This window comes from Crocodylus siamensis, chromosome 2 (assembly GCF_052110815.1).
Source record: "Crocodylus siamensis isolate JL-2025a chromosome 2, ASM5211081v1, whole genome shotgun sequence".
In the NCBI taxonomy this organism is placed as follows: Eukaryota; Metazoa; Chordata; order Crocodylia; family Crocodylidae; genus Crocodylus; species Crocodylus siamensis.
This window is the reverse complement of record NC_143396.1, coordinates 193,336,257-193,351,560: the sequence shown is the minus strand read 5'-3', so window position 1 is coordinate 193,351,560 and position 15,304 is coordinate 193,336,257. Positions and strand designations below refer to the sequence as shown.

The 15,304-nt window shown below is 47.3% G+C and overlaps 1 protein-coding gene across 4 annotated transcripts in view; it reads right to left on the bottom strand.

Annotated features, from left to right (window-relative positions):
- USP47 (ubiquitin specific peptidase 47) overlaps window positions 1–15,304 on the bottom strand; it is a 105,672-nt gene that overhangs the window by 71,427 nt on the left and 18,941 nt on the right. The gene's annotated exons all lie outside the window — the stretch shown is intronic.

The following is a 15,304-nucleotide window of genomic DNA, read 5'->3' as shown; positions in this document are numbered from 1 at the left end:
GGAACAACAATATCAGAGTGGGAAAATCCTTTAATATATCACTGCCTCAGTAATCAAACGGAACGATACGTTACGAAGAGGCAAAAAGATCAAGTATGCATTTTCTCTCTGAACACCAGTAAACAACTCTGCTCTATTTTACAATCAACAAATCAACTTTGTAAAGTACAGATAATCACTCTGTTAATGTAATCAAATTAGCTTTTTTAAAATGTTCATAAGAGCTTTGAAAATTTCTTTTAGAAGATCTTCAGCTAACCAAAATTGGTTTGCAAAATCCTAATCAGAGCTTGTTTAGGAAAAAGATTATACAGTATAATATTTGAAAAACAGAACAAAATAAGACTGGTATTAAGTCATACAAAGATGAAATAACCCCATGCCTATAACTATTAGCAGTTTTGCTGCCTTTTTGGTGAACTACATTTCAATTTAAACCAAACTGTACACCACATATATGCATACCATACAAAAGAATAACTGACTCAAGCAAATAACACTGGTCCCAACTTTTGCTCAGACCCTACTCTCTACCTTGTAACAGCTATTTTCAACCAGAGAAGTCCTGTGCAATATTAGCAGTTAGGTGTGCAAACAAGATCAACCCAGAGATATCAAACAGGAATTCACAAAACATTCTGACATGCTATAGCCTTCCTAAGTTCTTTGCCACTAAGGAATCCCAGTTAGATTTATTCTTATTTTTTCCATTGTCACAAACAAATCAAAGCTAAACGCTGGCATTTTCTGAAGGGCGTTTTGAGTTTAAAAGGGTTATACCATACTGGTATACTGCTATACCATAACTCTTCTCTTTGTAACTGCATATGTAATGAAGCTGATTAGAAGAAAGCTATTTCCAGGCTTCTAAACCACCACTGAATTGACTAGGCCCCCAGCTATTTCAAGGAGGCACTCAGGGGAACTAGATAAGATCCTTAACAAAGTGCAAAAAGCTGAGCCCAGCTTTTTTTGGCCGGGTAGCCAATAAAGTTAACCGATAAATTTTGGGGGTGTACTAATAAAGATTTTCTTGGCCAATACCAACTGCCAATTATTAACCAGCCATATTGACTGATACCAGTCCAAAAGCCTACATACAGGAATGCAGCCCACCAACTTGGAGAGAAGTGCCCCATACATAAGTCTGTGGAGGGGAAGGGGTGTGGGGGAGGGAAGAGGCATGAGGGGCAGGCCCCCATGATGAAAGAGGGAGTGGAGTGTGGAGGGGGTCTACCCAGCCAGGGTGGTAAATGGGACTCCGGGGCAGGGAGAGCTGCAGGCAGATGGGGACGGAGTGCTCCCTGCTGCTGCACATACCCCTAGGGAGGCATGGGCGACATGTGCCCTCCCAGATTTGTGCACGGGGTAGAGGCAGGCTGCCCACTTTGGGCTCAGAGCCAGGGATGGTGCCAGCCTCTTCCTGGTGGGGGGACTGGGCTGGGGCCAGGCTTGGAGCAGGCAGGCAAATAGTGGTGGTGGTGGTGCTGGGAAGGGTGGCTATGGGGGGCAAATTTTGGGGTGGCTATAGCCCTCCCCTCCCCCCCAGCACCGCTGCTGCTCAGGGCACCCTGCTGCCTTTTGCTCAGGAGACCTGCGCTGCAGGGCAGGCCGGGGACATAATGGCTGGTGCAGGGCTCCAGAGGGAAAGGCAGCAGAGTGGAGTGCCCTAAGCAGGGGTGGTGCTGATGGGGTTTGGGAGGGTGGGGGGTGGTGTGCTATACCTACCACAAAATTTGCCTTAGCCCTCCTGTAGCGCCCCCCACAGCAGCGCCACTGCCTTCGCTCACACCACGCAGCTGAGACCATCCCATTCCTGCCTGCTTCAAGCCCAACTCCAGCCTATCTCCCTCACTGGGAAGAGGCTGGCGCTGCCCCTGGCCCAGATGGGCAGCCCACCTCCGCTCTACGCACAAATCTGGGGGGGGCACATAGCAACAGGGAGCCTCCCCCTCCCTTCCATGACTCTTTCCTACTCCTGGCGGTCTCACTGACTGCTCCAGCTGGGCAGCACCTGCCCCATTCCCTCCCTCACCATGGGGCCCTCAATCTGCCCCCCCATGCCTCTTCCCCCCTACAAAGACCTACCTGCAGGACACTGCTCTCCAAGTTTCCGGGCTGCATCCCTAGCCACATGCACGTGTGCAGCTCCATGCATGCACATGGCATTTATCAGTGACATTATCAGCTACACCATCCAAAAAAAATTATAATGTTAATTTTCTTTTCATCAGTGCCAATGCAATATGCAACTGATACACTGGTGTACCTCTAATAAATATAATATGCTTTCTGATATATGGCTTTACTGTAAATTTTGACTAAATTATAGTTTGCCACAAATCCAATACAAGGCTTCAGCAGCAGGCAATAAAGCACACTCAGAAATTGCTGAACTTTCAGTGTGGGGGGGGGGGAGGGGGAAATCAATTACATTTTCCTGGACCTAAAACTTTCCATTTTTAAGGCTCTAGGCAGGAGCTTGCAACCCAGATCCCTGTTGCAGGCAGAAAAAAAAAAATCTTTTCTCCCTGGAGAACTCAAGCTGCCTATTCTTCCCTCGCTGCCGATACCCAGACCCCCTCCAGCAAGGTAAGCACAGGCACAAAAAAGCAGCAAAGGGCTGTGAAGGACAGTACTGCAGAAGGGACAGGCAGCTCTGCACAGCTGCACACTATGGTCAGACTTTCCACAGATTGCTCCAAGCTCTTGATAGGCCAAATCCATCAGGAACCACAGGCTGCCAACCTCTAATGTCAAATGTTCTGATTGGGAGCAGACTAATAGCGTTGGTTCAAAAAATACCCTGCTACTGTCTCCAAAAAGATCCAAACCTTTTATTTGAAAAAAAAGGTGCAATACTGAAATATACTGTAAGCATGCTATACTTTCTCCTCTGAAAGGAGGAAAGCTACTAGCAGTTCAAGATGTATGGTACTGTAGCTCATTGCATCTATAAAACTGCAATGCAGCAAAGTGAGAATAGCCCAAGGACTGACTAAAGAGTCACCTGAATTCCATGATGAGAGGCCATTCCTACAAATAGATCTACAACTGCTGTGGAAACTTCCCATTCTGCACTAATATGCAACAAATAAAAAAATAAATAAAAGAAAAGAAAACCCCCCAAACTGAAAGATTATCTAGACTAGTTACTGGCTAGTCTGGATAAAACAGCTACAAAAAGTATTGCTTCTCAAGAGCAGAGTAACTAACACAAGTAATTATTTATGAAGAACTACCAAACACTCCTTATTTTGCTGTGTATGTGCTTTGTCAAGAAGGCATGTGAAATCCAGGTTAATTTTGTGAAAAAATGTAGTCTGTCAAAAATAATATTGAAACTTCAGGAATCTTAACTTTGTAATTACGGTTTATGATAGAGACTCTGTGTCTAGTCTAACCCAGTTCCTCAATCCTTTTTAAAACCCTTGTAATTATTATGTGCTTACTGAGAAATCAAGACATGGAACCTGTCACAACTTTCGTGACACAGATCACGGTATTAACGACACTAAGATATGAACTGCATGTTTAAATAGACAGTTAAGCCTATACACTTAGCATTGAAACCTACATTTTCTATTTTACAAGTACTCGGTGTAATTAAAGTTGCTGTGTCTTCCATTATTCATTGATATTACTTTCTTAATTCCACTGACCTGGGATATAAGTAAGCAACTTCTTGCTAGATGCAAGTCTCTATTTTTCAAATATTGTTATCCAAATTTCCTTCATCTAAACATCAAGCGTACATTTTACTGCACAATTGTACTTCAAGACAACTGCACCTTTTACCCTTCAACTTAAAAATTGCCTGTTAACTTCAAGTTCCCATAAGAGACAACCTACACTGTTTATGAAAATTCCTAAATTTTACCTGGTCAGATTTTATTATTTTAGATACTAAAGAAAATCACTTGTGACTTTAAAAACAAGCTAACTGATTATTCATTACCATATTTACTTAACACACACACACACACACACACACACACACACAATTTTCCCAAAAATTAGCTCCTAAAAATTGGGGAGGGGTTGTCTTAAATAAGGAAACATGAAGAGCAGGGGGCCCAATTGTGCTGGAGCTGAACTACCCTGCTCTTTACAAGTAGAGTGAGTGGCCAGTAGCACCTACTAAGTCAGATGAAAACTCACAAGGCTCAAAAAGAGACATGTAATTTGGCTCTAGTAAGACTAGGCATCAGCTGACCTGTCAGGTGTTGCTGGATGCCCACTGAGCTTAGATGGAGAAGAGAAGAGGGGCTGAGCAGAGCTGGCAGTGTTTGGCCTGTCTAGTGCTTAGGGGGTTAATAGATGCCACAGGATTTTGCTCTCCATCCCTGTCCCCACACACAGCTTCCTGCATTTTCATCATAAAAAAAAACATACTAGTATTTTCAAAGAAAGATTTTTTTTCCCCTTCACCTTGCCTTTCAAAAGAGGTGGGTATTTTATTCAGGCAGTGATTTATGCAAGGAAATACATGTGATCCTTGCCATCTGTGGGGGATATGTTTTTGTATCTGCTGCGAATGGCAAAATCCATGAATAAGGCACTGTGTTCATGAATGCAGTCTGCGTTCATGAACGCAGTGCCTCCAGCAGCGGGGGGGGGAGAGAGATGGGGACAGCTCTCTTGGCGATGGCAGGAGCACGGCGGTAGCAAGTGCAGAGCTCATGAGGAGCTCCTGTAAGGGTATAAAGTGTATTTAAAATGCAGGTTTGGCATTCATAAGTATCTGACCGCTCACGTAGATTCCTAGCCAATATGCAGGACCTCCATCTAACCCAGGAGGTGCACAGCCCCCCCAGGGGAAGACACCTTGTTGGACCTGGTGCTGGCCACGGGTGATGACCTGGTGAGGGGGCTGCAGGTGCTCGACCACCTGGGCGACAGCGATCATCGCCTGCTGGAATTCACCATCCAGCGCAAGGTGGCAAAGGCCTGCAGCAAGGCAGCAGCCCTTGATTTCAGGAGGCCAGACTTCAATGAGCTAAGGAGAACAGTTGGGGAGGCACGGAGGTCCCAGAGAGAAGGGGAGTCAGGTGTCCAAGGAGAGTGGTCGCTCCTTAAGGAGACAATCCTCCAAGCCCAAAGGGAGGTAATCCCTACATGGATCAAAGGGGGCAGGAGGGCGCTAAAGCCCCCATGGCTCACCAAAAGCATCTGAGAATGTCTCCTTGCCAAAAGGGAGGCATACATCCAATGGACGGGAGGGGCCATCATCAGGGAGGACTATACTGCGGTTGCTCGGGGATGCAGGAGGGGCTGTAAGGAAGGCCAAGGCAGAGATGGAACTGGGAATATCTACTTTAAAAAAGGACTTCTTGTCCTTGATCTAATACATAGGGGGTAAAAAGAAGGTACCGGGTAATGTGAGGCCCCTGCAAGACACGCTAGGAAATTTGGTCATTACACCAGACGACAAAGCTAACATATTTAACGACTTCTTTGCCTCCATTTTCCTGAGCAGGGACCAGATCAGCACCCCCAGCGGGACCCCCTCAGGCCCCAGGGGAGGCGCACCTAGGCCAAGCATCAGTGAGGACCTAGTCAGGAAACTTCTGGAGGGACTGGACATATTTAAATCAGCTGGTCCTGACGATCTCCACCCCAGAGTGCTGAGGGAATTAGCTGAGGTCATTGCGGGACCCCTGGCACGGCTTTACGAGCACTCCTGTTGCTCTGGTCCAGTGCTAGAGGACTGGAAGAGGGCCAGTGTGGCTCCCATCTTCAAAAAAAGGGAGGAAGGAGGAGCCAGGAAATTATAGGCCAGTTAGTCTTACCTCAGTCCTGGGGCAGCTTTTTGAGAGAATTATTCTGGCACATGTCCACGAGGGGACTCGTGGGGAAGGTTATGCTTAGGGGCAACCAACACAGATTCATCAGCAGGCAGGTCCTGTCAGACCAACCTGGTGGCCTAATATGACTATATGACTAGGTCACAAAATCCTTAGATGCAGGGGTAGCAGTGGACGTAGTCTTTCTGGACTTTAGGAAGGCCTTCAACACTCTCTCTCACCCCATTTTCATTAAGAAACTGGGGGACTGTGGTGTCAACACCTACACAGTCAAATGGGTCACTAACTGGCTGGAGGGCCGCACCCAGAGTGTGGTAGTGGATGGGTCATTTTTGGCCTGGAGGGATGTGGGCAATGGGGTTCTGCAGGGCTCGGTCCTCACGCCTACACTGTTCAACATCTTCAACAGCGACTTGGACAAGGGGGTAAAAAGCACCCTGTTCAAATTTGCTGATGACACTAAGATGTGGGGGGATGTGGGCACGCTAGAAGGGCGGAATAGGCTGCAATAGGACCTAGACAGGCTACAGAGGTGGACGGATGAGAACAGGATAGGATTCAACACTGACAAGTGCAAGGTGATACGCCTGAGGAGGAAGAACCAGCAACATACCTACAGGCCAGGGAACTCCCTTCTTGTCAGTACAGAGGTAGAAAAGAATCTTGGAGTCATCACTGATGCCAAGATGAACATGGGCCAGCAGTGTGGGGATGCAGTCAGGAAGGCCAACTGCACCTTGTCTTGTATCCATGGTCGTGCATCTCAAGCAGGACCAAGGAGCTGATCCTTCCCCTCTATGCAACACTGGTCAGGCTGCAGCTGGAGTACTGCGTCCAGTTCTCAAATGAGTCCAGCCAGGTAGTCATCGAGCCTCTTAAAGATCCCCAGGGTAGAAGCCAGCACCACTTCCCTAGGAAGTTGGTTCCAGCTCCTAGCCACCCTAACTGTGAAGTAGTTCTTGTGGATGTCTAATCTAAACCTACTCTCTAATAATTGGTGTCCATTGTTCCTTGTCATGCCAGGGGGTGCTAGGGAAAACAAGGCCTCTCCCAAACCCTTCTGGTCCCCCCTAGTGAGTTTATAGATGGTCACCAGGTCCCCCATCAGCCTTCTCTTGTGAAGGCTGAACAGGTTCAAGTCCCGCAGTCTCTTATTGTAGGGTCTACCCTGTTGTCCCCAGATTTTGTGGGTGGCCCTCCTCTGGACCCTCTCACTGTTGTCCACATCCTTCCTGAAGTGGGGCGCACAGAACTGGACACAGTGCTACAGCTGTGGCCTGACCAGTGTTGTACAGAGGGGGAAGATCACCTCCTTGGCCCTGCTTGAGATGCACCTGTGGATGCACGACAAGGTCCGGTAGCCCTGCCAACCGTGACCTCACACTGTCTGCCCATGTTCATCTTGGAGTCAATAACGACTCCAAGATCCCTTTCCATCTTCGTGCTCTCAAAAAGGGAGTTTCCCATCTTGTAAGTGTGCTGCTGGTTACTACTGCCTAAGTGCAGCACCCTGCACTTGTCAGTGTTGAAACGCATCCTGTTTTTGTTAGCCCACCCCTGTAACCTATCCAGGTCTTGCTGCAATCTTTCCCTCCCTACTAGCATGCTCACCTCACCCCAAATTTTGGTATCATCAGCAAATTTAAACAGGGTGCTTTTCACCCTGTCGTCCAAATCGCTGATGAAGGAATTGAACAGCACATGCCCTAGGACTGAACCCTGGGGGACTCTGCTACCCACTTCTCCCCAGGTCGAATATGACCCGTCCACCACCACCCTCTGAGTACGACCCTTCAGCCAATCTGCAATCTGACTGTGTAGGCATCAATGCCACAGTCGCCTAGTTTTTTAATGAGGATGGGGTGGGAGATGGTGTCAAAGGTCTTGCTGAAGTCTAGAAAGACTATGTCCACGGCAACACCTGCATCCAATGCTTTTGTGACCTGATCACAAAAGGCAATCAGGTTGGTCCGACATGACCTGCCCCTAATGAAACCGTGTTGGTTGCCCTTGAGCATCATCCCTGAGGCTGGTGCATTGCAGATGTGCTCCATGATGATCTTCTCAAAGAGTTTCTCTAGGATTGAGGTAAGACTGACTGGCATATAGTTGCCCGGGTCCTCCCTCTTTTAAAGATGGGGACCACATTGGCTATCTTCCAATCATCTGGCACCTGGCCCAAGTACCACGAGCTCTCAAAGCTGTGCCAAGGGCCCTGCAATAACTCCTGCTAGCTCCCTGAACTCCCTGGGGTAGAGAGCATCTGGACCCGCTGACTTGAACATGTCCAGCCCCTCCAGAAGCTCTCTAACCCGGTCCTCCCCAACCTAAGGTCTGGAAGCTTTCCCCTTGAGTCTGTCTTGCATCACAGTGGGGAAGTCTCAGTCCCTGAACAAGAAAACAGAGGTGAAGAACTGGTTAAAGAGGTCTGCTTTCTCCTCTGGCGCAACCACCAGATTGCCCAGAGGATCTTGCAGGGGCCCCACATTTCCTGGTGCTTTCTTTATCCTCCCTATATATTCATTCATATTAAAAAAAAGGTTTTTTCTTGTTAGCTACCAACAAGGAGTAAAAACCTAGTGAAAACAAAGTGATTCATAATTTTTACATAAAGGTACACTCTTTGAAAGAAGCCTATTGGTTCCCTTAACCTACTAACTGACATGAAGACTACAAACTGTTTTTCCCTCATCAGAATGGTTATATATTTAAGTGTTTTTCTCCTAGTAAAGTCAAGCAATTAGAAATTTCCCCTTCATGAAGAATGCTAGCAAAAGGTCCTCTGCATGTGGGTGCATCAAAGGAGACTGAACAACTGAACAGGCACAGGGATACAGCTGAAATATCCTGGCGACTTCAGGCCCCGCTGAAAGTCTAGAGGAGGGTTTGTGTCCTCAGTGTCATACACAACTGATACAGAAGAGACAGGAATACTATTCCAGCTCACAAACTGAAGATCTCTTGCAGACACTTAGATTACACAATAGGAGCATTTCTTTTCACAGAGCTGACCAACTAATCCAGGAAGAGAGACATGTTTAATGAAGCTAACTAACCTGCACATTAGAACCCTTATAATAGCAAGAAAAATTCATTCCTATATTTACTTGTATACCATATGCACCCTTCTCCCAAAAATCAGCCCTCCAAAACTGGGGTGTCTGTTTTAAGTGGGTAAACTGATTTTTTTTTCAACCAGAATAGAAGCATGGAGGATGAGAAGTACTGCTTCAAAAAGACTGGTCGTTTCTCTCCCCCTGCCAGCAAGCATAAGGGGTACAGTTCAGTGTTAACACTTTTAAGCAGTCCTCAGACTGGAAGCAGTTTTTGGCTGCTCATGGAACATTGGACAATTTTTTACTGCAGTCAAATAATATGTAATCAAATGACCAGCTTTCCAACCCTACTATCATCAGCACTGAAACTAGCTCAATTATGTCTATACAGGGTGCAATCCTCCCTTCAAAACTAAATATTACTAGAATAATCAATAAAAACATTTTTGCCAGTTTTAATATGCCCTGGAAATAGGTCTGCTTCCAAATTTTTCTGCAATTCAGATATTCAAGAGAAAGATTTCAAGTGTATTTTGATAATGAGAAATAGTCCCCTCTTCAGTACAAATATCCTGCTCCAAAACAAACGATCAGAAACCAAATATATAAACGTTAAGCCCCAAACAGTAGAGATCACTAAAAGTTATATGCTACTAGAAGATATAGGAAAAATAAAAATGCTCATGCAGCTTTAGTTACAGTAATTACTTCTCATTACTCAAGAAATTACCATGAGATTCCAGAAACTGGATTTCTATGTCTGAAATAAACTAACATGCACGTGCATAAAACACTGGAAAACAAGTATTTTTAAACTTTTAATGATACAATTTTCATGATTTAAATATGAAGCTAAAAATAAAAATGTTACAGACTGTACAGCATGACAAACAAAAACATATTAAATGTCAAAGGTACTATGTACTCAAAGGCAATTTACATCTGAAGGAGGTTTCACAAACGAAATAAGCCCCCAAAAATCAGAACATTTAATGTATAATGTAGATGCTGATCCCTCTACTTCACAAAATATATATAAAACAGCCATTTAAAAAAAAAAACCACATCTAAACATACATTTCAACTGGCACCACATAAGGATTACATTCATTCACATTAATAGCAGTACATTTTGTAATTCATTAATTTGTGATTAAAGAACACTTGTTACACTACATGGAGGTAGTCAGGGAACAGATTTTACTCTTTTCTTGCTTTCCTCCAAGAATATGCAAGGTAGTCTAATTAGTTCTGAATCCACACACTAAACACCAGAAAACTACTTGTGAACAAAAATACAACCAACACACCCTTTGTTCTTCCTTGTAGCCAAAGCATTACCTAGTGTACAGTTAATTGAGTATCATATATTTATCCTCAAATATAAAATACAAGAGTAATTAAAAGAAAGTGTAAATGTTTAGGTTACATCTTCACTCAGTCTGGGCTCTTACTGAGCCACTGCCTTTATTCTCCCTTCTATCCACACAAAACTATGAAGATAATGGTTAGAAGTGCTCCGATGCACTGGTCTGATATTGAATCGGTACTGATATAAAGCAGCTGTATCGGACACTGGCCCAATGGGGGCCGATAATTTGGCCAATACATGCCTGTGCTGTGCGCAGCCGCAGCCACAGCACAGCACTCAGGAAGCATGGAGAGGTGCCTCCAGCTGGTAAATCCGGTGTCGTAGAAGGGGAGGGGGGAAGGGAAGGAGCATGGGGGGGCCAGATCAATGCCCCCCACAGTGAGGGAGGGGGCAGGGGCAGGCACTGCCCAGGTGGGGTGGGGACAGAGCCGCAGCTTGGGGGGGAGGAAGACAGGTAGCTCCCGCTGCTGCTTGCTCCCACTTTCTGATCTGCGTGGGGCGGGGCGGGGTGGGCTGCAGGGCACTGACAGCACTAGAAGGATGCTTCATCTACCCCAAATTTTGCTGCTGCTCTGCTCCCAGTGCTGCCGCCACCAAGTGCAGCCACAGCTCTTCCCGGAGCATAAGTGGAGGCAGGGTATTGAGCTGGGGCTGCGCTGGGCAGCTGGTGACAGTGGTGCTAGAAGCAGAATGGCGGCAAAATTTGGGGTGGTTACAGCATCCTCCCAGCCCCTGCTGAGAAGAGCCCTGTGCAGCCCTGGCTGATATGTGTTCTTAAATATCAGCTATCGATATCAGCCCCAAACTACTTAAACACTTCAACTATCTTTCTGCAAAATGTTTAGACATTCAGTGATCCTCAGCATCACACAGTGCTCCACTCCCTTCCCACTACCAGGGGTAGTGTAGACAGCTAATGAAGTCTGTCCTGTGTGCTCAACTGTCTTGAGGAACCTCCAGAGACAAAAGGAGTTTTCCTCTCCAGCCCCTTGGCTAAGTAACATTTCCCCTCCAATGACCCCTGATTCTCCTGATTTCCCAAAAGGAGAGATCAGTATTTCTGCTGGGAAAAGAGACAGAGCAGCTCACTATACCAGAACACCAAGACAAATGGGATATGCTCTTAAGAAATGCAAGGAACACACATGTAGACATGTAACACAAGGAAGCAGGTATCACAGGTATGACTTTATAATGTAGCTGTTCACACCCACGCTTTGCTAATTCAGGTACCTGGAACAAAATGTTGATTGCCAATTGCTCTCCCTGCACTGTTGGCTTGATGTACAAGTCAAATTTTGCTCCTGCTCACATATAAATCTCTCTAAACTTGAGTTTAAAGTTCTCTTAAACAGAACTAGAATGGCTTAGGGAAAGATTGTGGTGTGGTTGAAGAATGACAGGTGCTTCACCAGCAAGATGAAAATGAGTTATAGCTTCTTTACAGCTCCCTTTTCCTTCAGATTATGGTAGTAGTGGAGATGCTTTCTTAGGAGACCTGAATGGAAGTAGTTACAAGGGAAGCAGCTCACCAGTGGTCATTCTGGATGAGGACAGGACATACATTCTGCTCTTCCCAGCTATAAACTTCCTTACCACCAAGCAAATCATAGAATGATAGAAAATTAGGGTTGTAAGGAACATCAGGAGGTCATCTAGTCCAGCTCCCTGCTCAATGCAGGACTATTCCAAACTGAATCATCCCAGCCAAGGCCTTGTCTAGCTGGGTCTTGAAAACCTCCAAGGATGGAGATTCCGCCACCTCCCTAGGTAACCTGTTGCAGTGTTTTACTACCCTTTTAGTCAGAAAATTCTTTCTAATATCTAACCTAAACTTCCCTTGCTACAACTTGAGACCATTGCTCCTTATTCTGTAATCTGACTCCACTGAGAACAGCCTAGCTCCATCCCCTTTCAAACCCCCCTCAGGTAGTTGAAAGCTGCTATTAACTGCTCTCTCAGTCTCCCCTTCTCTAGACTAAATAAGCCCAGTTCCCTCAGTCTTTCCTCGTAAGTCAGGTGCCCCAGCCCCCTCATCATTTTTGCTGCCCTCTGCTGGACTCTCTCCAATTTGTCCACATCCATTCCATAGTGGGGGCCCCAAAACTGAACACCAGTACTCCAGATGTGGCCTTATCAGTGCTGAATAGAGGGGAATAACCACTTCCTGTGACTTGCTGTCAACATACCTACCAGTGCAGCCCAGTATGCCATTAGCAACAAGGGCACACTGCTGGCTCATACTGAGCTTGTTCACTGTAACCCCCAGGACCTTTTCTGCACAGCTGCTGTCCAGTCAATCAGCCCCCAGCCTGTACTGGTGCATGGGACTGTTCTGTCCTAAGTGCAGGACTTTGCATTTGTCCTTTGGCCCAATTCTCCATTTGTCTAGGTCACACTGAATCCTAGCCCTACCCTCCAGCACATCTACTACTGCTCCCAGTTTGGTGTCATTTGCAAACCTGCTGAGGGTGCACTCTATGCCATCTTCCAGGTCATTGATGAAGACATTGAACAAAAGCGACTCCTGGAGCACGCCACTTAATACCGGCTGCCAACCAGACATCAAGCCATTGATCATTCCCCTGGCAGCTGGGGGGGCACAGTGGCTGCGGCAAGCAGGGGAGCTCCCGCAGACACTGCTGGCACTGTCAGTGGTGGAGGGGTTGGCAAGTACTGACCAAGGGTCAGCAACCACCCACAGCCACAGCTGGCAACGCCTTTTTGTAGGGGGTGCACTGCTATGCTTGTGGGGTGCAAGTGCACCTGCGTGCACCCTCTACGCATCACCTCTGCCACTGATTACTACTCTCTGAACCCAATGCTTCAACCAGTTTTCTATCCACCTTACAGTCCATTCACAGGTATATCACATCCTCCAGTCTCCCGCATCCACAGAACCAGTCACCTTGTCATAAAAGGCAATCGGGTTGGTTAGGCATGACTTGCCCTTGGTGAATCCATGCTAACTGCTCCTAATCACTTTCTGCTCCAAGTGCTTAAAAATGGATTCCTTGAGGATTTGCTTCATGATTTTTTCAGGAACTGACTGGTCTGTAGGTCCCTGTATCCTCCTTTTCCCCCTTTCTTAAATATAGGCACCATGTTTTCCCTTTTCCAATCATCTGGGTCCTTCCCTGATCACCACGAGTTTTCAAAGATGATGGCCAATGGCTCTGCAATCTCATCAGCCAACTCTCTCAGCACCCTTGGGTGCAGCCCGATGGACTTGTATATGTCTAACTTTTCTAAACAGTCCCTAACCTGTTCTTTCACCACTGAGAAAGTAAAAAGGTGTATGGCTCACCTCCTCCCAAACTGGGCTGCCTGGTGCAGTAGTCTAGGAGATGACCTCACCTGTGAAGACTGAGGCAAAGAAGGCATTGAGCACTTCAAACTTGTGACAGGATGCAGAAAAGGCAGCCTCCTCCATTCAGTAAGGGACCCACGCTTTCCCTGATTCTCCTCTTGTTACCGGCATACTTGCAGAAACCCTTCTTGTTACCTCATCACATCCCTTGCTAGCTGCAACTCCAATTGAACTTTGGTCTTCCTGACTTCATCCCTGCATGCCCAGGCAATGCTCTTACACTCCTCCCTATTCTGTATCAGTGCACTTCTAATTCAGTCCCATATTGGATCAGCACTTATATAAGGAAAATTGAGAGCATCAGCAATTGGCCTTTTTTGGGCTCATGTGGCTGATAAATGTCACGTGCATGCATGCAGCCACAGCTGCAGCCCTGTGGCATGGAGACCAGTGTCAGGCTGGTACGTCTGTTGTGGGGGAAGGGGTAGGGAGAGGGCAGATTGAGGCCCCCGCAATGAGGGAGAGAGTGGGGCTGGGGCAGGGAGTGGGATGAAGCCACAAGCAGCTCGTTTGGGGCACAGGGCGACTCCTGTCACTGCACACACCGCAGGAGGACACGGGTGCGGTGTGCCCCCAGATCTGCATGCAGGGCAGGGCAGGCTGCCACTGCAGGCCCGGGCCAAAGCTGCATTGTGCTCTTCCCAGCAAGGGGGTGGGCTTCTTTAAAGCCAGATCTCCTGGACTCCCTCAGACTGGCTTCCCTGGAGGATCCTGCCCATGAGTTCCCTAATCAAGTCAAAGCTGTTTTTCTGAAGTCCAGGATCCTTACTTCACTGCTCTCCATCCTTTCTTTCCTCAGGATCCTGAACACAATCATCTCATGGTCACTGCAGCCCAAGCTGCCATCCACTACATTTCCCACCAATTCTTCCCCATTTGTAAGCACAGCCCCTAGTTGGTCACTTCAGCACTTGCACCAGAAAGTTGTCCCCAGCACTCTCGAAAAACTTTCACGATTACCTGTGCATTGCTGTCTTGCCCTCCCAGCAAATGTCAGAGTGATTGTTGTTCCTTGATCTTCTTCCAGGTCTCCTGTTTCCCTACTTACCTAAAGCCCATGCTCCTACCCTGGGGATCAGAGTAGGGATGTAAATACTAATTAAATATTTGTTTAATCTGTTGTACTTGCAACAGGTTAAATGAATAAACGGTATGGCAGCCCCCACCCTGGCTCCTGTAGGGCTGCTCCAACCCAGCCTGTGGGGTGACCCTGCCCAGAACCTGGGGATTACTAGTACTTTCAGCCCCCTGAGGTGCAGTAGGGACTCAAGCACTCCCCCCCGACCAGCCACACCTCACAACAAGCCAGGCAGGCACGTGGGTCCTACCCAAGCCCGGGTCAGAGCATGGATGAGGCAGGTGGGTACATGCCATGAGACTGGGCAGCAGACCCAGGGAAGTCGCCTTGCACCTTGCCCTGCAGCAGCTATAGCAACAGAAGGCACTGCATCTCGCCCAGAGCAGAGATGGGGAGGGCAGGGTACAACAGCACTGGACTTCAGCCTGTAACTGCAGATCGAAGCCCCCCTGTCATGAGGGAGACAGTTGGGCTGGGACAGAAGTAGGCACTGCACAGCCAGGGCAGGATGCAGGGCAGAGCTGTGGCTGGTTGGGGGGGAAGCTCCCCCTGGGGAAGTCATGGGGAGCATGTGTCCCCCGGATGGCTCTTAATAAAGCTAGGAGCCTCCAAGCCCCCAAA